Below are 25362 nucleotides of genomic sequence, written 5' to 3' on the forward strand. Positions count from 1 at the left end.
AGCCTCCTCTCTGGAAGTAGCGTTCCAAAGCCTTAACGCGTTCCCGTCCGATCACGCAACCCCCTTGTGGACCCCCGACCAAAGAATACCCCAGGCCTGTGCCGCGCGGCTGCCCGCCCACCATGGGGGTCTACCCTGTTATTTCTGCAGCCAGCCTCAACAACCCCGGCAGCGCTGCACGGCCCGGAACGCGAATTGCAGCGACTGCGGGAGAAAACGACATTTCGCTAAAGTTTGCCTCGCCAGGTCCAAAAACTCTAAATCGCAGGCCCGACCCTCAGACTCACAGGCCCTCAAATCCCGCAGTGTGGCTGCGTCTCTGCCGGCTCCGCCCCCCCCCTCCCCGTACGCGTCATTGGCCTTGTGTTGTCCGTGGGGACAGCCATCTTCCAGCCCACACAGCGCGTGCGATTCATGGGGGCCGCCATCTTCCTCACCGCCCGACACGTGCGACCGACGGGGGCCGCCACCTTGGCCGCCAGCTGCAATGCTGACCGACACGTGCGACCAACCGGGGCAGCCATCTTGGGACTGCCACAGCACCTCCGACGGGGGCCGCCATCTTGGCGGCCATCTGCAATGCCGACCGACACGTGCGACCAACCGGGGCAGCCATCTTGGGACTGCCACAGCACCTCCGACCCACGCCGGCTACCCGCAACTCAGCGTGGTCACCCTTGACTAGCCGCGACCCAAACACCTCCGGAGCTCTATGATGACCGTCCGGGTAAACGGACACGAAACGCCCTGCCTCTTCGACTCCGGGAGCACGGAGAACTTCATTCCTCCAGACATGGTAAGACGCTGCTCGCTCCCAATCTTCCCGGCGCATCAAACCGTCTCCCTCGCCTCCGGGTCGCATTCGGTGCAGGTCCGGGGGTGCACTACCGCAACCCTCGCAATACAGGGCGCCGAGTACGCCAACTTTAAATTATATGTACTCCCCGACCTCTGCGCTCCTCTCCTATTGGGACTGGATTTTCAATGTAACCTCAAGAGCCTAACCCTGAAGTTCGGCGTACACTACCCCCACTCACCGTATGTAGCCTCATGACCCTAAAGGTCGACCCTCCCCCGCTCTTCGCAAATCTCACCGCTGACTGCAAACCAGTCGCCCCCAGAAGTAGGCGGTACAGCATCCAGTATAAGACCTTTATCAGGTCCGAGGTCCACGACTCTTGCGGGAGGGAATCGTCGAGGCTGGCAATAGCCCCTGGAGAGCCCAGGTGGTGGTCGTCAGGACCGGGGAAAAGAATCGGATGGTTGTAGATTACAGCCAAACCATAAACCGGTACACGCACCTCGATGCGTACCCCCTTCCCCGGATCGCAGACATGATTAATCAGATTGCACGCTACCGGGTGTTCTCCACGGTGGATCTGAAGTCTGCGTACCACCAGTTCCCAATCCGCCCGGGGGACCGCCACTACACGGCTTTTGAGGCAGACGGCCGCCTCTTCCACTTCCTCCGGGTCCCCTTTGGCGTCACAAACGGGGTCTTGGTCTTCCAAAGAACGATGGACCAAATGGTGGACCAGTACGGGCTGCGGGCCACATTTCCGTACTTGGACAACGTTACCATCTGTGGCCATGATCAGCAGGACCACGATGCCAATCTCCAGAGATTTCTCCAAACCGCCCGAACCCTTAACCTCACTTACAACAAGGAGAAATGCATTTTCCGCACAACCAGACTAGCCATCCTCGGCTACGTCATGGAGAATGGGGTTCTAGGACCCGACCTCGACCCTGTGCGCCCCCTCCTGCAACTCCCCCTTCCCCACTGCCCCAAGGCCCTGAAAAGGTGCCTTGGGTTCTTTTCATATTACGGCCAGTGGGTGCCCAACTTTGCGGACAAAGCCCGCCCACTAATCAAAGCCACCATCTTCCCACTGGTGGCTGAGGCCCGCCAGTCCTTCAGCTGCATCAAGGCCGATATCGCCAAAGCCGCGATGTGTGCCGTGGACGAGTCTGTCCCCTTCCAGGTGGAGAGCGACGCATCAGAGGTTGCCCTCGCCGCTACCCTCAATCAGGCAGGCAGGCCAGTAGCATTTTTTTCATGAACCCTCACCACCTCCGAAATTCGACACTCCTCAGTCGAAAAGGAAGCGCAAGCCATCGTGGAAGCCGTGCGGCACTGGAGGCACTACCTCTCTGGTAATAGGTTTATCCTCGTCACCGACCAACGATCGGTAGCCTTCATGTTTGATAATACGCTGCGGGGCAAGATCAAGAACGATAAGATCTTGAGGTGGAGGATCGAACTCTCCACCTATAACTACGATATAGTATATCGTCCAGGGAAGCTCAACGAACCCCCAGATGCCCTGTCTCTCGGCACATGTGCCAGCACGCAAGATGACCGACTACATGCTATCCACGATGACCTTTGCCACCCGGGGGGTCACCTGGCTTCTCCACTGCATCAAGGCCCGCAACCTGCCCTACTCCACCGTGGAGGTCAGGGCCATGACCAGGGACTGCAAAATCTGTGCAGAGTGTAAGCCGCACTTCTATCGACCGGATAAGGACCATCTGGTAAAGGCATCCCGGCCCTTTGAGCGCCTCAGTATCAATTTCAAAGGGCCCCTCCGACAACCGCAAAACATATTTCCTCAACATCATCGACAAGTTCTCCCGCTTCCCCTTTGCAATCCCTTGCCCCGACATGACCGCGGCCACCATCATTAAAGCCCTACATAGTATCTTCATCCTGATTGGTTTCCCCACGTATGTTCATAGTGACCGGGGCTCATCGTTCATGAGCGGCGAACTGCGTCAGTACCTGCTCAGTAAAGGCATCGCCTCGAGCAGGACTACCAGTTATAACCCCAGGGGAAACGGGCAGGTGGAGAGGGAGAACACGACGGTATGGATGGCCGCCCTCCTGTCCCTACGGTCTAGGAATCTCCCAGTTTCCCACTGGCAGGAGTTCCCCGACGCACTCCACTCTATTAGGTCCCTACTTTGCACGGCCACAAACGAGACCCCTCATGACCGCCTATTTGTTTTCCCCAGGAAATCCACCTCAGGGGCCTCGCTTCCGTCCTGGCTGAAGACACCAGGGCCCGTCCTGCTCCGCAAACACGTCAGGAGCCATAAGTCCGACCCCCTGGTCGAGAGGGGCCGGCTCCTACACTCCAACCCCCAGTACGCATACATCGAATACCCCGATGGCCGACAGAATACGGTCTCCCTCCGGGACCTGGCACCCGCAGGTTCCACTACCACCGCCACCCCATCTTACCCCGCCCAACCTACGCTGACCAGTGCCCCCGCCCCTACTTGGCACCCGCACCCCCTCCCACCTGCCATTCCCCCTTCACCGGCTCACAGGAATGAAGCCCCAGAAGACACGCTCCCAGAGTCCACGTCTGTGCCTGCACCGGCGACTTCACTACCGATGCCAGCACGGCCGAGTTTGACGGCCGGGCCAGCTGCGATACCAGTGCTTCGGCGATCACAGCGCACAATCCATGCGTCGGACAGGCTGAACTTATGATCTCTTCACCCCCGCCGGACTTCATTTTTTTAACAGGGGGTGAATGTGGTGAATGTATTGCTGTAACAATTCTCCATGTGTTACGCTGTTGCCCATGTGGGCTCCACCTATGTATCATTGTAAGGTATTACTTATGGTGCAGCATGTTGGGGCCTGTGTGGGCTCCGCCCCTGGCTCCTCCCCTTGAGGGGAGGTATAAGAGCAGTCGACCTGTAGGCGGCTCTCGCTAACAGATCAGTCGCAGGCAGGCATTGTTCTAGTTGATTAAAGCCAGTTTACTTCTACTCCTGGTTTCGTGTGAATTGATGGTCGCATCACAATCACACCATAAACTATAATATACAACTCCACTCCCGAGATGGTATCGCGCCCCGCCCCACATCCGGGTGGGGGTTTTTATGTTCGGCTGGCTTCCCTCGCAAGGGAAAGCTCCACCCCCTTAACAGGGAAGCTGGTATTCTTCCGAGATCACAGGGAACCTGACAGTCCATGCCCTGTGATTCTCGTGACGGTTGCAACAAACCCTTACTGCACGAACTACAGAAAATACAATAAATCTGAAATTCCTACATTTATCACAGCCACGCTGACCTTTTCAGAAGGCTGATTTAGCCCTTGTCTTGTTTAGTATTAAAGTTTTCATGTTAAAACTGACCATCTCTGCCAAGGCTCTGTCAGCTTCCTTTTAACCAGAAAAATCTATACAACCCTCTAACTCTCTTCCTTGTTTGGGAATTGGCCAGCAGGATGCCAATTGAATCATTTATCTCCCGCTGCTCTCACAATCTCAAATTTTGGTGTAATGTGCTCACAGAAACTTTGACAATAGAAGCAGGAGGAGGCCATTCGGCCCTTCGGGCCTGCTCCACCATTCATTCTGAGCATGGCTGATCATCAAGTTCGATACCCTAATCCTGCCTTCCCCCCCATTCCCCTTGATCCCTTTAGCCCCAAGAGCTATATCTAATTCCTTCTTGAAATTACGCAATATTTTGGCTTCAACTATTGTCTGTACTAGTGAATTCCACGGGTTCACCACTCTCTGAGTGAAGAAATTTCTTCTCACCTCAGTCCGAAAAGGTTTACCCCTCGTCCTCAAACTATGACCCCTAGTTCTGGACTCACCCACCATCAGGAATATTCTATCTGGGTGAATTGTAATCCCTCTGGGAATGCAGCCTCATGAATGGCTGGCCTACCAGGGGTAGAAGCAGGAGGGCCTGACCAACATTAACAGCCAGGCATTGTCAGCAGGCTGCTGGCCAATACCCTGACCAAAATTGGGTAGTAACTGGTCACTGGAGACGTAAGGGAACAGTTCCCAGGACCAAGTCTTCAGGTCCGACTGAAATTAAGGTCAAGAGAAGGAACGCAGGGCAAAATGGTTTTCCTCTAGGTTCTGAATGACTACTCCTGCCCTCTCAACCGCAAAAGAGACATAAAACATTCAAAGCAGCTTATCTTTTTGAAGCTCGTCTGGCCTAGAACCCACCACCTGCCAGCTTTGATGGATAGGTCACCATTGTTCTTCCACTCATTCCTTAGGTTAATATTACGGTCGGGTGGTTGTCAAGATGGGACAGGCAGTCAATGAGCTGCTTCCCTGCTCCATTTTTATTGCCCAAGTCCCAAAGTTCAGTTTTCACCTGGTGGGGCTGAAAATTCCTCTCAATGAGTCCGGAATAGTCAATTGACTCTTACTGTTTGTGTTCAAAATTACATGCACCGAAACGTTATCCAGGTTCTAGTGTCAGTGCATATCCTTTCACATGGACCCTGAAAAACAGAGGCATTGAGCATTTTCATCGAGCCTTTGGATTTTCTTCGGGTTCAGAGTGCTATTGATGGCATTAAAAGCTCCATTTAAACATCTCCTCAATCACAGTAACAAGAATGGTTATCATGAATCTAACGGTTATCATGAATCTAACGCCTGCACACTTGTGAACGCACACTAGTGTGGAAGCTGCAATAACGTTTTTGTTCTGTGGCAATCCATAATGCACATCACAACCAGAGCAATATGGCCCAGAGTAATCATTTGGAGAGAGGGCTATCCTTTGCAATCATGCATGGTGACCGCCCCCGCCCCCCCCCCCTCCCCCACCCACATTGGTCAATGGCACTTGGCAATCATAATAAAGCACTTGTGTTAGTGCTATCATTAAGGCGACAACTGGAATTTTAAAATGCCACTTCAGTCTCTTCAGTGGAAGCTCTGAGGCACAGTAAGTATATCACAAATTATAGGGGCTGCTGCATGCTACATAACTCAGCGATTCAAAGAGGATTGCTCTCTCTCTCTGCAGATGATGAGGAGGAAGAAGTATGGTGAACCACTGTAATAGGAGATGTAAGGTAGGACCTGCACTACAGGTTCGCCGGTAGCTCCTGCCGGCTGGCTCCGCCCACGGAGAACTGTATAAAAATGCATGACCTCCAGTGCCCTGCCATTTCGCCAGCTGCAGCAGGAGGCCACGCATCTGACTGTAATAAAGCCGCAGTTGTACCCAACTTTAGTCTTTGTGCAATTGATCGTGCATCAATTTATTACAGTCAAATTTTCCACAGAATGGATATCAGAATTAAGCCCGATCGCCTGCAGCTGGAACCGTACTCGCCCGACGCCAGAAAAGACTTTACTCACTGGCTAGCATGTTTTGAGGCCTACATCAAGGCTGCGGGCCCCGAGCCAACGGAGGCTCAGAAGATAAACGTCCTGTGCTCCAGACTGAGCTCCAGCGTGTTCCCGTTGATCCAAGACGCCACGAATTACGCAAAAGCAATGGAACTCCTCAAGGAACACTACGCGCAGAAGGCGAACACGCTCTTCGGCAGGCATGTACTCGCCACCCGCTCGCAACTACCTGGTGAGTCCATCGAAGACTTCTGGCGGGCCCTAATTCCACTCGTCCGGGACTGTGACTGTCAGGCCGTTACGGCCGCCAAACATTCAAATGTTTGCGGTGGCCCGCAAACCGGACTGGTCGACCATTCGGTCCATCTCTCTTTGGAGGACCGAGACCCCATTTGTGACACTGAAAGGGACCCTAAGGAAGTGGTAGGGGCGACCGTCCGCCTCGAAGGCAGTGTATGGCCGGTCCGACTTCCGGATGGGGAGCTGGTGGTAGGTCAATTGTTGAGAAGACCCGGTACTGCGCAATCTGACTGACCATATCAGATATGCGTGGGAAGGGGTACGCGTCGAGCTGCGTGCACCGATTCATGGTCTGGCTGTAGTCCACGACTATCCTGTGTTTTAACCACTACCACTTGGGCTCTCCAGGGGCTGTTGCTGGCCTCAATAATACCCTCCTTAAGCAGCCGCTGGACTTCGGACCTGATGAAGATCTTGTCCTGGGTGCTGTACCGTCAGCTCCTAGTGGCAATGGGCTTGCAATCCACAGTTAGATTGGCAAAAAGGGAGGGGGGATCGACCTTGAGCGTCGCGAGTCCGCAAACGGTAAGGGGGGGTAAGGACTCGCCGAATTTGAGAGTGAGGCTCTGGAGGTTGCACTGGAAGTCCAGGCCCAACAGGAGTGCAGCGCAGAGATTAGGAAGGACATAGAGGCAGAAGTTACTAAATTCTACGCCCTGGACTGTGAGGGTGACTGTACAAAAGCCTCGGATCGGGACGGAGTGGGATCAGGAGGCAAGGGAGATCCTTTGATTGGCAGGGTGGACCGCGATGGAGCAGCGCCTTACCATATCTGGGTGAACAAAGCTTTCGGTGCTCCCGGAGTCCAGCAGGCACGAGGTCACGTAGCCATTGATTTTAACCGTCGTCGATGCGGTGGCCAGGTTGTGCGGGCGAGATTGGTCCAGCGTCATTGAAGCGAGCGGCGGGTAGCCATCGGATGCTTCGGGTGGAGAGCGTGTGCGGTTCCGATGTCGGGATGTCCGGAGATCTGTGGGGGACAAGATGGCGGCGCCCATGGTGCGCACATTGCGGGGTCGGGACAAGATGGTGGTGCCCATGGGGCGCACGTGGCCGAAGGGGGACAAGATGGCAGCGCCCATTGGGCGCACATGGACCCGGGAGGTGAAGATGGCGGCTCCCATTGTGCGTCTGGCATGGGGGAGGTGGCGATAGCGGGCGCGATCGCAGCGACTGCGCGGGCCTGGCACACCGCCGCAAAGTGGCCCTTTTTACTACAGGCTTTACAAACTGCAGTGCGGGCCAGGCAGTGTTGGCGGGGGTGCTTCTGCTGACCGCAGAAATAGCAGCGGGGACCCCCGGGATGCGCAGATCGGCGTGCGGCGCAGGCGTATTGGGAAGGCAGGGCCCCGGCTGAGGAGGTCGTCGGTGGGGTCCCGGAGGGGTAGGAAGGAGTAGAAGGGTGGGCAGCGCGGCGGGAGGGGTACGATTGTACGTTACGGGATGCGACCATCATGGAGAGCGCCAAGGTTTTCGTCTCTGCCAGTTCGAGCGTGGCCCCTTCCAGTAATCATTCTCGGATGCGGTCTGACGCAATCCCCATCACGAAGGCATCGCGCATGAGGAGATTCGAATGTTTGCCGGCCGTAACGGCCTGACAGTCACAGTCCTTTCAGTGTCACAAATAGGGTCTCGGTCCTCCAAAGAGTGATGGACCGAATGGTCAACCAGTACGGTTTGCGGGCCACCTTTCCGTACGTAGATAATGTCACCATCTGCGGCCATGACCAGCAGGACCACGATGCCAACCTCGATAAATTCCTCCGCACTGCCACTCTTCTCAACCTGACCTACAACAAAGAGAAGTGTGTGTTCAGCACGACCCGGTTAGCCATTCCCGGCTATATAGTCTAAAACGGACTTCTCGGGCCGACACCGACCGCATGCCTCCCCCACTGCCCCAAGGCCCTGAAACGCTGCCTGGGGTTCTTTTCCTACTACGCTCAGTGGGTCCCAAACTATGCGGACAAGGCCCGCCCACTCATTCAGTCCACCCAATTCCCCCTTGTGGCCGAGGCGCAACATGCTTTCGCCCGCATCAGAGCAGACATCGCCAAGGCCGGGATGCGCACAATGGACGAGTCACTGCCTTTCCAAGTTGAAAGCGACGCTTCAGACGTCGCCCTTGCCGCCACTCTAAACCAGGCAGACAGACCCGTGGCATTGTTTTCCCACACCCTTCATGCCTCGGAAATTCGACACTCATCCGTCGAAAAGGAGGCCCAAGCTATCGTTGAAGCTGTGCGGAATTGGAGGCATTACCTGGCCGGTAAGAGATTCACTCTCCTTACGGACCAACGGTCGGTAGCCTTCATGTTCAATAACACACAGCGAGGCAAGATCAAAAATGAGAAAATCTTGCAGTGGAGAATTGAGCTCTCCACCTATAATTACGAGATCTTGTATCGCCCCGGTAAACTCAACGAGCCCCCAGACGCCCTCTCCCGAGGTGCATGTGCCAGCGCGCAGGTGGACAGACTCCGGGCCCTACACGACAGCCTTTGTCACCCGGGGGTCACTCGATTGTACCATCTGGTCAAAGCTCGCAATCTGCCCTACTCCGTCGAGGAAGTAAGGACAGTCACCAGGGACTGCCAGGTCTGTGCGGAGTGCAAACCGCACTTCTACCGGCCGGACCGTGCGCACCTGTTGAAGGCTTCCCACCCCTTTGAACGCCTCAGCGTGGATTTCAAAGGGCCCCTCCCCTCCACCGACCGTAACACGTACATTCTCAGTGTGGTCGATGAGTACTCCAGATTCCCCTTCGCCATCCCATGCCCCGATATGACGTCTGCCGCCGTCATCAAGGCCCTCAGCACCATCTTCGCTCTGTTCGGTTTCCCCGCCTACATCCACAGTGACAGGGGATCCTCAGTCATGAGCGCTGAGCTGCGTCAGTTCCTGCTCAGCATGGGTCTAGCCTCCAGCAGGACGACCAGCTACAACCCCCGGGGGAACGGGCAAGTAGAACAGGAGAATGGGACGGTTTGGAGGGCCGTCCAGCTGGCCCTATGGTCCAGGAACCTCCCAGCCTCTCGCTGGCAGGACGTCCTCCCTGACGCTTTGCACTCCATACGGTCACTATTGTGCACCGCCACTAATAACACACCCCACGAACGTGTTTTTACCTTCCCCAGGAAGTCCACATCCGGGGTGTCGCTCCCGACTTGGCTCGCTGCTCCAGGACCGGTCCATCTCCGTAGGCATGTCCGACTCCACAAGGCGGACCCCTTGGTGGACAGGGTGCACCTGCTCCATGCCAACCCTCAATATGCCTACATTGAGTTCCCCGACGGTTGCCAAGATACTGTCTCACTCAGGGACCTGGCACCGTCAGGTTCCACCCCAACACACACCCCCACCAATGCGCCCCCCACCCACCTCCCACCGTGCCGCCAATATTGACCCCACCAGACTACCCCCCCTCCCATTTTCCGCATAAGAGGACGAAGAGGACTTCTGCACGCTCCTGGAGTTCCCCAATGACTGGCCAGCATCAGCACCACCACCACTGCCATCGGTGCCACCTCCACCACCACCAGCACCAACTTCGCCACCACCATTATGCCGCTCCCAATGAAGCATCAAAGCACCGGACCGACTGAAACTTTGACGGTCTCCGGACCGTCAACATGGACTTTTCTTTCCCGACCACTGTACATAATTGCACTAATTGTATATAGTTTCACGTCACCCCCGCCGGACTCATTTTTAACAGGGGGTGAATGTGGTGAACCACTGTAATAGGAGATGTAAGGTAGGACCTGCACTACAGGTTCGCCGTAGCTCCTGCCGGCTGGCTCCGCCCTGCCATTTCGCCAGCTGCAGCAGGAGGCCACGCATCTGACTGTAATAAAGGCACAGTTGTACCCAACTTTAGTCTTTGTGCAATTGATCATGCATCAAGAAGTACCAGACCCTTCAACTTCAGAGTATGCAGGGGTCAAAGACGAGGAGGAGTAAGTGGCTCGATGCACCGCCTGCAGTTTGGGAGGTCTGACAGCAACCCACAACTGCTTTCACAAAATGTTAGGTACGCCTTGAACACAAAGCATCATTTTATGGAGGGGTCCTTCCAATTGCTCACCGCTCAATTGCTCACTGCTGGCTTCACACAATCAATACGTTGTAGGATTATTTGGGGACAAAATGCATTCAATCACAATTAACATGAGAAAAAGCAATAGAATTCCTCCAGGGCAGAAGGAGGCCATTTGGCCCATCGAGTCTGCGTCGACGCTCTGAAAGAGCAACCAACCTAGGCCCATTCTTTAGCCCTATTTCCTTAGCCCCACCTAACCCGCACTTCTTTTGACATGAAGGAGCTATTTAGCATGGCAAATCCACCTAACTTGCACACCTTTGGACCGTGGGAGGAAACTGGGGAACCCAAAGGAAACCCACACAGACACGGGGAGAAGGTGCAAACTGCACACAGACAGTTACCCAAGGCCGGAATTGAACCCGGGTCCCTGGCACTGTGAGGCAGCAGTGCTAACCACTGTGCCACCATGCCACCCCAGAACCCAGAAACCCAAATCAAAAAATGCACAAGCTCACAGATAGCCAGGATGTTTACAGTATTATTGATTTCCAGACTTTCCAAAAGTCTTCACCGAAGACTTCACCGACCTCCAAAAGAAACAGATCCTCCACGCACGGGTGAGCCCGCAAGTCTTTCTTCTCATCAAGGACGCCCCCTCGTATACGGAGGCGATAATGCTGCTGAAGGGACACTATGTTAAATCTGTGAACGAGGTGTACGCTAGGCACCTTCTTGCCACAAGCCGACAATGCCCTGGGGAGTCACTTGCAGAATTCCTGAGTGCCTTGCGGGTACTCTGCCGGAGCTGTGACTGCCAGGCGGTATCGGCTACCCAACACGCGGAGCTGTTGATCAGGGACGCTTATGTCGCGGGCATGAAATCGAGCTACATCCGCCAGCGATTGCGAGAAGGGGGTACACTCGGCCTCCCAGAGACAGTGCAGCTCTCAAACTCGCTGCAGGTGGCCTACCAGAACATGGAGGCCTACACCTCCGACCGCGCGGCACCCTCGTGGACCTCGTGGGTGCCGCCATCATCCGACCCGGGTGCGGTGCAAGCCTGTGCTTCGCAGCAGCCCGCCAATGCCGGAAGCCCCAAATGGTACTTTTGCGGCCAGGGTAATCATCCCCGACAATGGTGCCCTGCATGGAACGCGACTTGAAATGGGTGTGGGAGGAAGGGCCACTTCTGCCAGGCCCAATCTCTCCCTAAAGCTTCTAGGCCCAGCAGCGCTGCCTGCTGCCTGTCAGGGCCGCCCCCAGCTGCCGCGCCACCCACCATGTGCGACCAGTGGGCACCGTCATCTTCGCCGCCATCTTCGATTTTGGCTGCCACGTGCGACCCATGGGGGCCGCCATCTTTAACGCCATTTTGTACTCTAACCCCCACGTGCGACCCATGGGGGCCGCCATCTTTGACGCCATCTCCGATGCCACGCGCGACCCATGGGGGCTGCCATCTTGGGACCACTCCGCAGCCTCCCAGTATACCTGCTCACCCGATCGTATGCTGGCCGCAGCTACCTCCGACCGGCCTACCCATCACCTTCCGAAGCTCGCCTCCATCACGCTCGACCAGTCCCGGCCTCATCACCTCACCAAATCGACGATGACCGTCCGGATCAACGGGCACGAAACGGCCTGCCTTTTCGACTCCGGGAGCACAGACAGCTTCATTCACCCAGATACGGTAAGGCGCTGCTCCTTCCCAATCTTACCCACAACCCAGAAAATCTCCCTGGCTTCCGGATCAAATGCAGTAGAAATCCGGGGGTACTGTGTCGCGACCCTTACTGTACAAGGCGTAGAGTACACTAACTTCAAACTCTACGTCCTTCCCCATCTCTGCGCTCTCCTATTACTGGGGCTTGACTTCCAGTGCCACCTCCAAAGACTTACTTTAAAGTTTGGCGGACCCCTGCCCCCCTCACCGTCTGTAGCCTCGCGACCCTTAAGGTCGCCCCACCCTCACTCTTTGCTAACCTCACCCCGGACTGTAAGCCCGTCGCTACTAGGAGCAGGCGTTACAGTGCCCGGGATAGGACCTTTATCAGGTCGGAAGTCCAGCGACTCCTACGAGAGAGGATCATTGAGGCTAGTCACAGCCCCTGGAGAGCCCAAGTGGTGATCATCAAGACTGGGGAGAAGCACCGGATGGTCATCGACTACAGTCAGGCCATCAACTGGTACACACAGCTCGATGCGTACCCCCTCCCCCGCATATCTGACATGGTCAATCAGATTGCGCGGTATCGAGTCTTCTCCACAGTTGACTTGAAGTCTGCGTACCACCAGCTCCCTATCCACCCGGAAGACCGCCAATACACTGCCTTCGAGGCAGATGGCCGCCTCTACCACTTCCTCAGGGTTCCCTTCAGCGTCACCAATGGTGTCTCGGTCTTCCAACAGGAAATGTACCGAATGGTTGACCAGTTCAGGCTGCGGGCCACGTTCCCGTACTTAGATAATGTCACCATCTGCGGCCATGACCAGCAGGACCATGCGAAAACCTCCGGCACTTCCTCCACACCGCCAAACTCCTGACCAACCTTGCCTTCACGTTCAATAACACACAGCGGGGCAAGATCAAGAATGACAAGATTCTGAGGTGGAGGATCGAGCTCTCCACCTATAATTACAATATCTTGTTCGACCTGGGGAGCTCAATGAGCCCCCAGATGCCCTATCCCGTGGTACATGTGCCAGCGCACAAGTAGACCGGCTTCGGGCCCTTCACAATGACCTCTGTCACCCGGGGGTCACCCGTTTTTTTCACTTTATCAAGGCTCGCACCCTGCTTTACTCCATCGAGGAGGTCAAGATCATGACCAGGGACTGCCAGGTCTGCGCGGAGGGCAAACCGCACTTCTATCGGCCAGACAGAGCGCACCTGGTAAAGGCCTCTCGCCCCTTTGAGCGCCTCAGTGTCGATTTCAAAGGGCCCCTCTCCTCCACTGATCGTAACGTGTACTTCCTCAACATTGTTGACGAGTACTCAAGATTCCCCTTTGCCATCCCATGCCCTGACATGACCTCTGCCACCATCATCAAGGCCTTGCACAGTCTTTTCACCTTGTTCGGGTTCCCCACCTACATCCATAGTGATCGGGGTTCCTCCTTCATGAGCGATGAGTTGCGTCAGTTCCTGCTCAGCAAGGGCATCGCCTCCAGCAGGACGACCAGCTACAACCCCCGGGGCAACGGACAGGTGGAGAGGGAGAACGCGATGGTCTTTAAGGCCATCCTCCTGGCCCTACGGTCTAGAAGTCTCCCAGTCTTCCGCTGGCAGGAGGTCCTCTCCAATGCGCTCCACTCCATCTGGTCGCTCCTATGTACTGCACCGAGACTCCTCACAAGCGTACGTTTGCCTTCCCCAGGAAGTCCACCTCCGGGGTCTCGCTCCCTTCCTGGCTGACAGTCTCAGGGCCCGCCTTTCTCCGGAAGCATGGGAGGAGCCATAAATCAGATCCCCTCGTCGAGAAGGTCCTGCTCCTCCATGCCAATCCACAATATGCCTACTTGGCACATCAGGATAGGCGACAGGACATAGTCTCCCTTCAGGATTTGGCACCTGCAGGTTCCCCATCGACCATCATCACCACCCCCGCCCATACACCGTCTTCCCCCACCTCTACCCACCTACCTCAAGAATTGGCACCCGCAGGCTCACCGGCGACCATCACCACCACGCCCGCCCATTTCCCCCCCCCCCCTCCACTGACTCAACAACTGGGTGAAGAAGAAGACAACACGATCCCGGATGCGCAGATCTCGACACCGGTGCCCACACCACAGCCGGGGCTGAGGCGATCACGTCGGATGGCCAAGGCCCCCGACAGACTTGATCTTTATGTCCATTTCACCCCCGCTGGACTCTTTGAATTAAACAGGGAGTGAATGTGGTAAACCACTGTATTGTATTGTATTGTATTGTTACTTGCCTGGGCTTGTCCCTGCTGGCTCCGCCTATGGCTCCTCCCCTCGGGCTCATGTATAAAGGTGGCTGGTCTCCACCTCTGATCCAGTTCGGGATCAGGGGCCAGGAGGCTTTCTGTTTAGTGTATTAAAGCCTCAGTTACGTCCACCACTCGTCATGTGTTCATTGATGGCAGATCAGTGACGTTCGTTTTGTGATTTACATTACAAGAACAAAGTGGATATGGAAGTCATGCTGCTGACATTGAAAGTAACAACACTTCCAGTGAGATGTTATCACCTTATTCCTCAGAGGCCCCTAACAGCACTGTGGGTGTACCTACACCACATGGACTGCAGCAGTTCAAGAAGGTGGCCCACTAGCACATTCTCATGGGCGATTAGGCATGGGAATGAATGAATGCTGGCTTAGTCAGCAATGTCCACATCCCATGGAAGAATTTAAAAAGTAGATGATTAGAAATGTGAGTTCACAGGCACAAGGAGTAGGCATATCTCTAAGAAGTGGGGCAGAACTTTATGTCCCCCGGGCGGTGGGTTTTTAGGCAGGGTAGGGAGGTGGAGCGGGGGTGACTGTCAAATTTCTTGGATGGCCTTCCTATCAGTTTCCTGTCCGCCCCTGACCTCTCTGTAATTTTATGGTTGGGCCTTAGGTCGCCTAAAGGACAGGTCCCACTCAGCCTCAATTTTCAGGCTGGCAAGAGGCGTTCAGGGCAGGTATAAAGCTTGACAATGAACCGTGTTCAGGCCTTATGTGGGCAGGGGGTGGTGTCTTCTTCAGCAGCATCCTTTTAATATTGTGCTCTTCCCACACACCCCCACCGCCCACTACAAAAAGCTTGCCCCTGCAGGTCCTCCCTACTCCCCCTCTCCCTCCGGCCTCTCCATCAATACCTCCAAGTCCCATGCTCAACTCCCCGCCTCCCAGACTCACCTACCCTTCCCGGCCCGGCCTAAGAGCCCCAAAACTTACCAGGTCCTGCAAACCCACATCTTAGGCTCTGGAGACTGCTTGCAGTACCCGTCCTGTCCACTGCAGCTACTGGCGCTTCATGGTCTGGAGGGCTGCCAACTAATCTGATTGGCCGCAGCTCCCGAAGGCAGGACTGCCTCCTGACTGAGAGGCGGAAGTTCTGTCTCCATCCAATTAACGAATTTTGGAGCATTAAACAGCCACTGGGCAGGTAGTACCAGCGGGGATGTGTTCTCCGCTGCCTCTTCGGATGATGGGAAGGGAAACCCTCGCATCCTAAAAATCCTGACCATATTTTAGTTGGAGTGTTTGAGATTTACTTCCATTAAAGAACTGGATAGAAGCTGGGAAGTCGAGAAAAAAGAGAGCAAAGCGATTCTGGGTTAATGTTAGGAAACAATTATTCACAAACACAGCAGTGGAAATTTGGAACTCAACCCCAAAAAAGCTGGGGGCGATGTAAATCAATTAAATTTTTCAAAACGGAGTTTAATCTAATTTTGTTTGGCAGGAGAGTTAAGGGGCATGGGGCAAAGGTGAGTTAATGGGGTTAAGATGCATATCAACCATGACCTAGACTAGAATTTTCCAGCCCATCCGGTGGGATCTTCCACTACTACTGAAGTCAATGTTTAAATGGTTCGCTGCATTCACCTTGGGGAAACCCACCGTGGCAGGGCTGGGATTGAATGAGGAACAGATTTAAGGGTGTTGCTGGTCTACTGCTATTGCTATGGGCAGAATGATCCCTCTTTTGCTTCGAGTGCCAGCTCAGGGGAGAAAACCATCTTTCAGATCGGCAGCTGCAAAGCCAGTTTTCCTCTTCACATCTGTTTCAAATAAATCTGCAAGTGGAGCTCACAACATCATAATAATAATAATAATAATTGCTTATTGTCACAAGTAGGCTTCAATGAAATTACTGTGAAAAGCCCCTCGTCGCCACATACCGGCGCTGTTCGGGGAGGCTGGCACGGGAATTGAGCCCGCACTGCTGCATTGTTCTGCATTACAAGCCAGCTATTTAGCCCACTGTGCTAAACCAGCCCTATCATGCTGTCATGGCGGGGCCTCAAAAAGCCAGCAAGTCTGCACGTTTTCTCTGTGCCTGTATGGGTTTCCTCCGGGTGCTCCGGTTTCCTCTCACAAGTCCCAAAAGATGTGCTGTTAGGTTAGGTGAATTGGACATTCTGAATTCTCCCTCTGTGTACCCGAACAGGCGCCTGAATGTGGCGACTAGGGGTTTTCACAGTAACTTCACTGCAGTGTTAATGTAAGCCTACTTGTGACAATAAAGATTACTAAAAAAAAGAATCCCGAGTTCGAAGCGTGTCCTGATCTCCAATAAAAAAACAAAGGAATCAACCCCCACACATACATGGAGACCCCACAAGCACAAGGGGAACCCTCCCCACAGATAAGGGGAACCCCAACAATGAAGCTCCCCAGAGGGCCCCACCTTGGCACTGTCTACTGGCACTGCCCCCTACCAGTCCGGCATTGCCCCTGATACCCTGGCACCGTCCCCTGACACTACGCCTTGCACCCTGGTACTTCCCCCCCGACACTGTTGCCTGAGGGTTCAGTGCCATGGTGCCGATGGGCAGTGCCAGGGTACTGCCTGGACATGTCTCTCTCCCCCATGGCCCCGCCGGTTTCTCTTCACCTGGTTTGTGTTTTTGAAAACATGTTGTAAACTTCGCTGATGGGGGAGATCCCACTGTGAGGGTAGCATATGGTGGGGAAGCCCTTTAATGACATCGTAATTGATTTGCATGAGGTTCCTGACCTTTCCAGGTTTTTCTCTGGATTTGTCTCTGGATGGCTGACACTTAGTTTTTTGTCATTGAATCATGTCAGCCTTTAATAATGTAAGTCTTATTGAAACCCGAGGGAGGCTTTTACTTCAACATTCTTGTTCTATAAAGCTATCAACAGCCTGTCACTGCCTCCTTTCTCCTGCAGGAGAGTCCATCTCTCATGGTACCTCCTCTCTCCTGGGCAGCCTCCTCAAGATGTAGAGGCATCATTCTTCTTGTGCCTCCGGACATATTTCTGCGTGGTAATATTGTACAGCACACAATATGAAGCAGCATGTTGTTAGACACTTCGCTGGGGTCTGTACTGCAGGGCTCTGTCATTTTAACTCGTCTGATATCTGAAATAAGGCTTCAGATTGCTAAAGGTCTGTTCCAATACAATTCCTGTAGTCCATGAGCTTCATTGTGTCCAATGTTCCCCAATGTTCCAGAGGTCAGGAACCACTGGAGAATCTAACTCCAGATTAGGAATCATTGAACATGACTTTATTACCAGTTAGCCATCTTTATTCATGGTCTTGATCACCAGGGCTAGCATAGTGAATTGGAATCATGAGCATCAGTGTTTTGAGTGAGGTGTTTCCACGATATTACCCAAACATGGTAGAGGGCTCTTAAGACCATACGCATTGCTGTTAGTCTAATCCTATGGGGACCTTGTTAGTTTGTAAAATTGAACGGCTTGCTCTCATTGTTTTGTGGGATCCATTGAGAAATCAATAGATTGGGACACCAGCCTGACTAGCAGACAAGTGATCTACTTTGTGCCATGGTGAGCTCCTGAGCAAGACAAAGATCACTGTCGGGACAGATTCGATGGAAATAAAATTCAGTGCAGTGGTGACTGACTATAACAAGTAATTTTGTGCTCCTCCTAAATGCAGGTCATCGGCCACCATCCAAGGCATTATTCCCCAGGAGTCTCAGGAAGGGGTGACAAGTTGAGAATTCTGAGAGATGGTCAAGAAATTAATGTACAACATAAGAACATAAGAATCAGGAGTGGGCAATTCAGCCCTTGACCATTCACCATTCAATACGATCATGGCTGATCTCATCTCGGCCTCATCTCCACCTTTTTCTGCCCACTCCCATAACCTTTCATCCTGCCTCTAATTTAAAAAACTATCTATCTCTGTATCTCCTCCTTAAATCTGTTTAGTCTTCCAGCGTCCACTGCACTCTGGGGTAAAGAATTCCACAAATTCATGACCCTTTGAGTGAAGTAATTCCTCCTCATTTCTGTTTAAAATCTGGCGCCCCTTAGCCTTAGAAAACTATGACCTCACATTCTAGAATGTCCAAGGGGAAACATCTGCGCTACCTCAATTAGATCTCTTTTCATTCTTCTAAACACCAGCAAGTACAGTCTTAAATTTCTCAATCTCACTTCATAAGACAAGTCCTGGAATCAATCTAGTAAACCTTCTCTGAATTGCCTCGAATGCATTTAGGTCCTTCCTCGAGTAAAAGGATCAAAACTGTGGGCAGTATTCCAGATGAGGCCTCACAAATGCCTGATACAGTTGCAACAACCCTTCCCTACTTTTATACTCTATTCTATTAGCAATGAATGAGAAAATTCCATTTGCCTTCCTTATCGCCTGCTGCACCTGCCTGCTACCTTTCTGCGATTCGTGCACAAAGGCACTTACGGCACCCTGGGCTAATGCCAGGTAATCAATTCTAGCCCCACAGACCCCGGAGTCCCAACATAAGTGAATTAACCAATAATTTGCATACATTTTCTGAGATCTTTGACCCTTGACTGTTTTAATGACTTACAGGCACCAGATTTGTAAGTAAAACTTAATAACTGCTTATTTATAACACAAAAAGAAACAAACAATAAATGGTGATAATCGGACAATGGTCTGCAAATCTAATTATTCCCCCTTCAACATCCCACCCTCTATTCACACACACAACAGACTGAGACACAATGGGAAGGGAAGTATGAAAATAACAGGGATTAATCTGGAAATGAGAGATGAGTATCTTCGCTGCTGATGTTGTAGTCTTTGTAGTTGGCTCTCTTCCTGGGGCACACAGTATTGAAACCAACAGCTGGTTTGGAACTTCTGGACAGAACCATCAATTGGAACTCTCAGGCTGTAAGACTTCCTCTGGGGAGTCACCTTCACTTTTATTGACTTGGGCTTTCACACAGAAGATTCCCCTCAGGTCTGTTCAGCCTCACTTAAATCTAGAGTTCTTAACATGAGAATGTTAAATTGAGTTTTCAAACAGCCACTGCTGCCTGAAGGTGGCGCTGGACTGGATCCTACTGCAGGTTACAATCGCTGCAGAGAGACAGGTCTTTATCTTGAACCTTCAGAAAGAATCCATTAGACGTGAGAATTCAGAGCTCTAGCTTCACAGTTGCTCAATTAAAATAGAAATGACTACTTACCAATAGCTCACAGGCTATGCAGAAAGAGGAAAGTATTTAGTCACAAGTCATCAAATGAGAGAGAGAGATTTGAGCTGTTGCTCCCCCAGTTGATTGATCAGCACTGAAACTTTCATAGACTGCTGGAGATAAACTATTTGTAGCCTTTCAATCAGAAATTAAACTTTCAAAAACGACTGGTGAGAGTTTTAATCACCAGCCTTAGCTGAGAGAAAGAGTCGAAACCTGTGTCTTTGATGCTCTCCAGGCCTAAGAGTAGCCTTTCAATCAGAAATTAAACTTTTATAGACGACAGGTGAGAGTTTTAATCACCAGCCTTAGCTGAGAGAGAGAGTTGAAACCTGTGTCTTTGATGCTCTTCTGGCCTATGCAGATATGAACTCAAAATGGAATTTTCCGTCTACTTTCCAGAAGCTTCTGAAGTGCTCAATCAAAATCGAGAACCAAATAAGTCCCAGTATTCAAGAACAGGTGATTGGCTGCTAGCCAAGTCCATCAAACTGACATCACTGGACCATGCCAAATAGCACCCTAGACCGAGGGGAGTTCTTGGGCCAGTCCAAATAGCACCTTGTACCGGGGGATGGGGGGGGGGGGGGATGTTTCAGTAATTATCCAGATACAAAAGTTAAAAGCCAAAAGGACATAAATTTAAAAAGGAAAGAAGGGTCAGACAAGGTCTTACGAGAAGTTCCTTACAACACTCAGATCTCTCTGTACCAAAACATTTTAAAGTTTCTCTCCATTTAGTTAATAAGTTGCCTTTTTATTCCTCCGCCAAAATGGATAACTTCACACTTATCTATGTTAAATTCCACCTGACAAATTTTGGCCTACTTACCTAACCTATCCATATCCATTTGTATATTTCTTATGTCCTCATTCCAACTTGCCTTTCTAACTAGTTGAGTGTCATCTGCAAATTTGGCTATAATAAATTTTATCCCCGAGTCCAAGTCATTTATAAATTCTAAATAGTTCGGGCCCGAGAATCAAATCCTGTGGAACACACGAGTTACAGCTTTCAAACCAGAAAAAAAAATTTATACCCACTCTCTGCTTTCTGTTAGTTAGCCAATCCTCTGTCCAAACTAACATGTTACTTTCTGTATTAATCTTTTGTGCAGCACCTTACCAAATGCCTTCTGGAAGTCCAGATATACTACATCTACAGCACCACTATTATCCACTTTACTTGTTACATCTTTGAAGAACTCTAGCAAATTAGTCAAATGTGATTTACCCTTCATAAAACCATGCTGACTCTGATGGATTGCATTTTGACTTTCCAAATGTCCCATTCCTACTTCCTTAACAATGGATCCCAACAGTTTCCCAATGAAAGGCATTTATAGTTTCCTACGTTCTGTCCTTCTCCCTTTTTGAGTAGCCTTTTTAGCTATTAGCCTTTCTAATCTTATGGAATCTTTCCAGAATCCAGGGAATTTTGGAATATTATAATCATTGCATCACTATCTCTGCTGCCACTTCCTTGATGACCCCAGGATGTAGGCCATCGGGCCCTGGGGACTTGTCTGCCTATCCCAATAGTTTGCTCAGCAATTTTTCCCCAGTGATGGGGATTGTTTTAAGTTCCTCCTTGTCAACAACCTCTGTTACTATTAGAATGGTTCTAGTGCCCTCCATCAAAATATTGATTTGATGTCTCTGCCATTTTTCCCCAATATTAACTCCCCAGTCTCGTTCTCTAAGGGACCAATTTTGACCTCAGCTACTCTCTCCCTTTTTATACACTTATAGAATCTTTTGCAATCCATTTTTATATTTTGCACTAGATTTCTTTCATAATTTGCCTTTGCTTCTTTTATTACTTTTTTTAGCAATCCTTTGATGGCCTTTAAAAGTGTCCTGATCCTCCAGTCTGCCACTGGTCTTTGCAATGTGCTTTGCCTTAGTTTTTTCCTTTATGATATCTTAAACTCCTTGCTAGCGATGGGTGCATTTTCCTCCCCTTACAGCCTTTCTTCCTCTCTGGAACATATTTTAATTGGGAGGAATTGAATATCTCCTTAAATGTCTACCACTGTTCATCAACTGTCCTACCATTTAGTCTTTCTACCCAGTCCACTTGGGTCAAATCTGACCTCATGCCTATGTAATTGCCTTGGTTTAACACGAGAATACTAGTGGAGAACACTAGTGTGGGACTCAAGTTAAGTGCCCTCAAACTGAAATTCAAGCATGCAATGATCACTCTTTTCAAAATAATCCTTGACTACATGAAAGAAAGATTTGCATGTATGCAAAGCCATTTTGTGATCTTGGGACATTCCAAATATTTCACAGTCAGAAAAGTGCTTTTGAAGTGCAGTCACTATTGTAACGTAGGAAACACAGCAGCCAATTTATGCACAGCAAGCTCCTACAAACCACAATGTGATAATTACCAGGTAACCTGTTTTCTATTTTAATTACATGGTTGACAGGTACATTGTGGCAAGGACACCAAGGACAACTCCTCAAAAATAATGCTGTGGGGTTTTTATGTCCCTCCAAAAGAGCAGATGGAGCCACATTTTAACGTCTCATCTGAAAGATAGAACCACGGACAGTGCAGCACTCCCTCAGTAATGCACTGAAATGTTAGCCGAATTGTTTTGTATTGAAGTCTCTGACATGGAACTTGAACCCCCAAGCCTGCTCACTCAGCAAATTAGTTACAATGAGTTCTACTCATTCAGTTACGACTGACTTTCAAGATCATCCAGGTTCTTAACTGCAATGTTTTTGCCAAATCTAATAGTCTGCTTTTAGTCTCTGTCCGTAAGGTACTGCATGTGACCGTCTCAACCCCAAAAAACTTCAGAGCCATTGTCCCCAACACACTCCCTACTTAAACTAAAGTACCACACCTGAAAAGCAACCACAATATGATCATCCCTCACTGTCTTTAAGTTCACTAAGCCAATCCAATAGATAAACTTTTATCCCCCTCGAGCCCCCAATTTGTTATGGGCCAGGGTTTAGAGAACCCCAAAGTGTATCATGGAGTTCCCCTGACCCACAACTTTTAATAGATTGTGGTATGGGGAGCACACGGCCCACTCCACAGGTGTGATACAGCAGAGATGGAAAAGTATTTTTTAAAGCAAAACAATGTTTATTCTATGAACTCAAGGTAACCTTTTAAAAACATACAGTGAATATCTTAGCCACCATTAATTCAAATACAACCCCCAAAGAATACAACACTAAGTAATCCTTTAAGCTTTCCTTTTAACATCCATAAGACTTAAAACAACTTTTGCCAAAAGGACATCAGGTTAAAGTCATTACTGTTATTAGTTTTAAATCACCAGGATCAATTTACAGTCTTTAGATTACAGAGAGAAGCTTATACACCTTCTGGCTGTGGCTGCAGCTATCCAGCTCTGAAAACGAAGCCAAAACACACCCTGCAGCAAACAGCCTAAAATGAAAGTAAAAATCTGGCAGACAGCCCAGCTCCACCCACTCTCTGACATCACTGCAGTGGTAAACACCCATTTCTTAAAGGTACTCTCATTACAGATATTTATATACATACCCATTTATAAACACCCATTTCTTAAAGGCACTCTCACATGATACTATGTTGATCGTAGCCAAAAGCCCGGGTTTAGTAGTCAAGGAGAGTCAAACAATGGTTTATTTCCAAAAGGAAAGTATTACCTGTAGGGTGATCTCCCTGGTTGAAATGGCCCTTGTCCAACGGGCAGATTCTGATAGTGTTCGGGCCAGGATGGGGTTCCAATGGTCCCCTTCCCAGAGGGTACTGTTTGTCTGAATGAGGAGCATCCTCCATCCTTGCCACCCCCTGGACTTCCTGAACTCGCTTCTCTGCACTCTCCCATGAGAGGGAGATCTCAACAGGCTTTTTTAGGTCCAGCAACAGCTCGGCCAGCAATTTCCGCTGGGTTGCCATATTATTTTCTCCACATACAAGGTGACCCGGTTGCATTTCAGGTACAGAAGGCCCATTTGTGGAAAACTCTGCCAGTTTGCGCAGTCGCACCAAAAACATGGTAATGGACACCATGGGGTTCTCTCAGCCAATTTAAATCTGTACCTCTATAATGGCGGATGGCTTGGGGTCGTTGTGGTTTGTCACGAGTACCACTATTTCTTTGAACATCTTGGAGTCTGGGGCCACAGGGTATGTTAGGCTCTTTATGACACTAAAAATGGAGCCTCCCCGCAGGTGGTCAGAAGAATTACCATCTGCGATCATCCCCAATGATGGCATTCACATAAAGAAAATCTTACATAAGCTGCACGCACCGAGTCAAGTCCTCTACCACCACATCGAATTCATCAGCTCTGCCAACAAACGGCACTTTCAAAACAGTGCAAACCTTATTCCTTTGTGAGGAGCAGTGGCAGTGCTTCAAATGGCTAGCGGCATCGACTTTAGTTCTGTTTTATCCTCGTCGCCAATTTAGTAGTCAAAGAGGAGTCCGGAAAGGAAAGTCAAACAACGGTTTATTTCCAAAATGAAAGTATTTCCATACAACAGTCCAAGTCCCAGCTGGAACTACTCTGTAAGTCCACTCCTACCTTTGCGGACTTATATGGCAATGAGTTAAGGAGCCAGCTGGTGGACCTCCATTCCTCAGCGGGGGAGCTCATACTCCACGAGGCTCACTGGGAGATTAATCGGCTCCTCCCCATTGGTTTCGTGGGGGTTACAACACCAAGAATGATCAAGTTGACGGAATTGGATTGCAAAATCTGCGAAATTATTTGAAGAGCGTGGTCTCCCTACTGACTGCCTGTTCTACGTAGCACATTAAAGTCAGGACAGGTGGGAACCGAATATTCTTCTGGATGCTATTTTCTGACGTGGGATTGCTATGCTGAATGAAAACACCGGGCGGGATTCTCAGTCCCCGCCAGCCCCGTCTTCCCACCGACGGCGGGATTCTCCTTTCCCGCAGCCGGCTAATGGGGCTTCCCATTGTGGCCACTCCATGCCTTCGGGAAACCCGTGGGCGTGGGTATGCGGAGGATCCCGCGGACAGAGAAACCCACAGCAGATTTTACAGACTTTATAAACAGCCCGAACATTAGCAATTTAGGGATTGAAAATCCAGACTGCGAACTCCTGCTCCACCCTAGCTCAATAAAACTTTGGGTATCTCCCAGAATAAAGTCTGCAGAGGTATTTCTATTCCCTTTAAGTGCAACTTTCTCTTCAAATCTCACACAAGAATGTATCCACTCAATCAGTCTGTGCCGAGCATCTGCTGTGCATTGAATTGTGTTGAAACGGCTGACTCCAATTCAAATGCTAATTTGCTTCCTCAGCTCCATAAACACTGTTTAGAGGACACATATTGTACACATTTTTTCCTGAATCCACGGAAATATTTTGACAGACCGTTAGACTGACCAGAAAACTGTAAGGTGTGTTTCTATTTTTGGCTGTGCCATTTTTGACACATTGACGGAATTCTCATGTTTCCCTTTTTAACCAAGTCATCAATTGTTTTCACAAAAAACAGGCTGGCGGCCTATTAATAGCAAAACCACAGCAATTTGATCAGTGTGTTAAATAGCACACAGAGGAATTTCTAACCCTGTGTGTTTCTTCTGAACGAGAGCACCCTGACAAATAGGGTTCACATAACTGGCTATTTTATCAATGACTAACCTTTGCAGTTTTCAAAGTGTAAAGGAGTAAAGGGTAATCTAACTGAGGTGTTTTAAGTTAGTTAAATCATTAGATAAGGTAG

This window comes from Scyliorhinus torazame, chromosome 18 (genome assembly GCF_047496885.1).
Source record: "Scyliorhinus torazame isolate Kashiwa2021f chromosome 18, sScyTor2.1, whole genome shotgun sequence".
Classification (NCBI taxonomy): domain Eukaryota; kingdom Metazoa; phylum Chordata; class Chondrichthyes; order Carcharhiniformes; family Scyliorhinidae; genus Scyliorhinus; species Scyliorhinus torazame.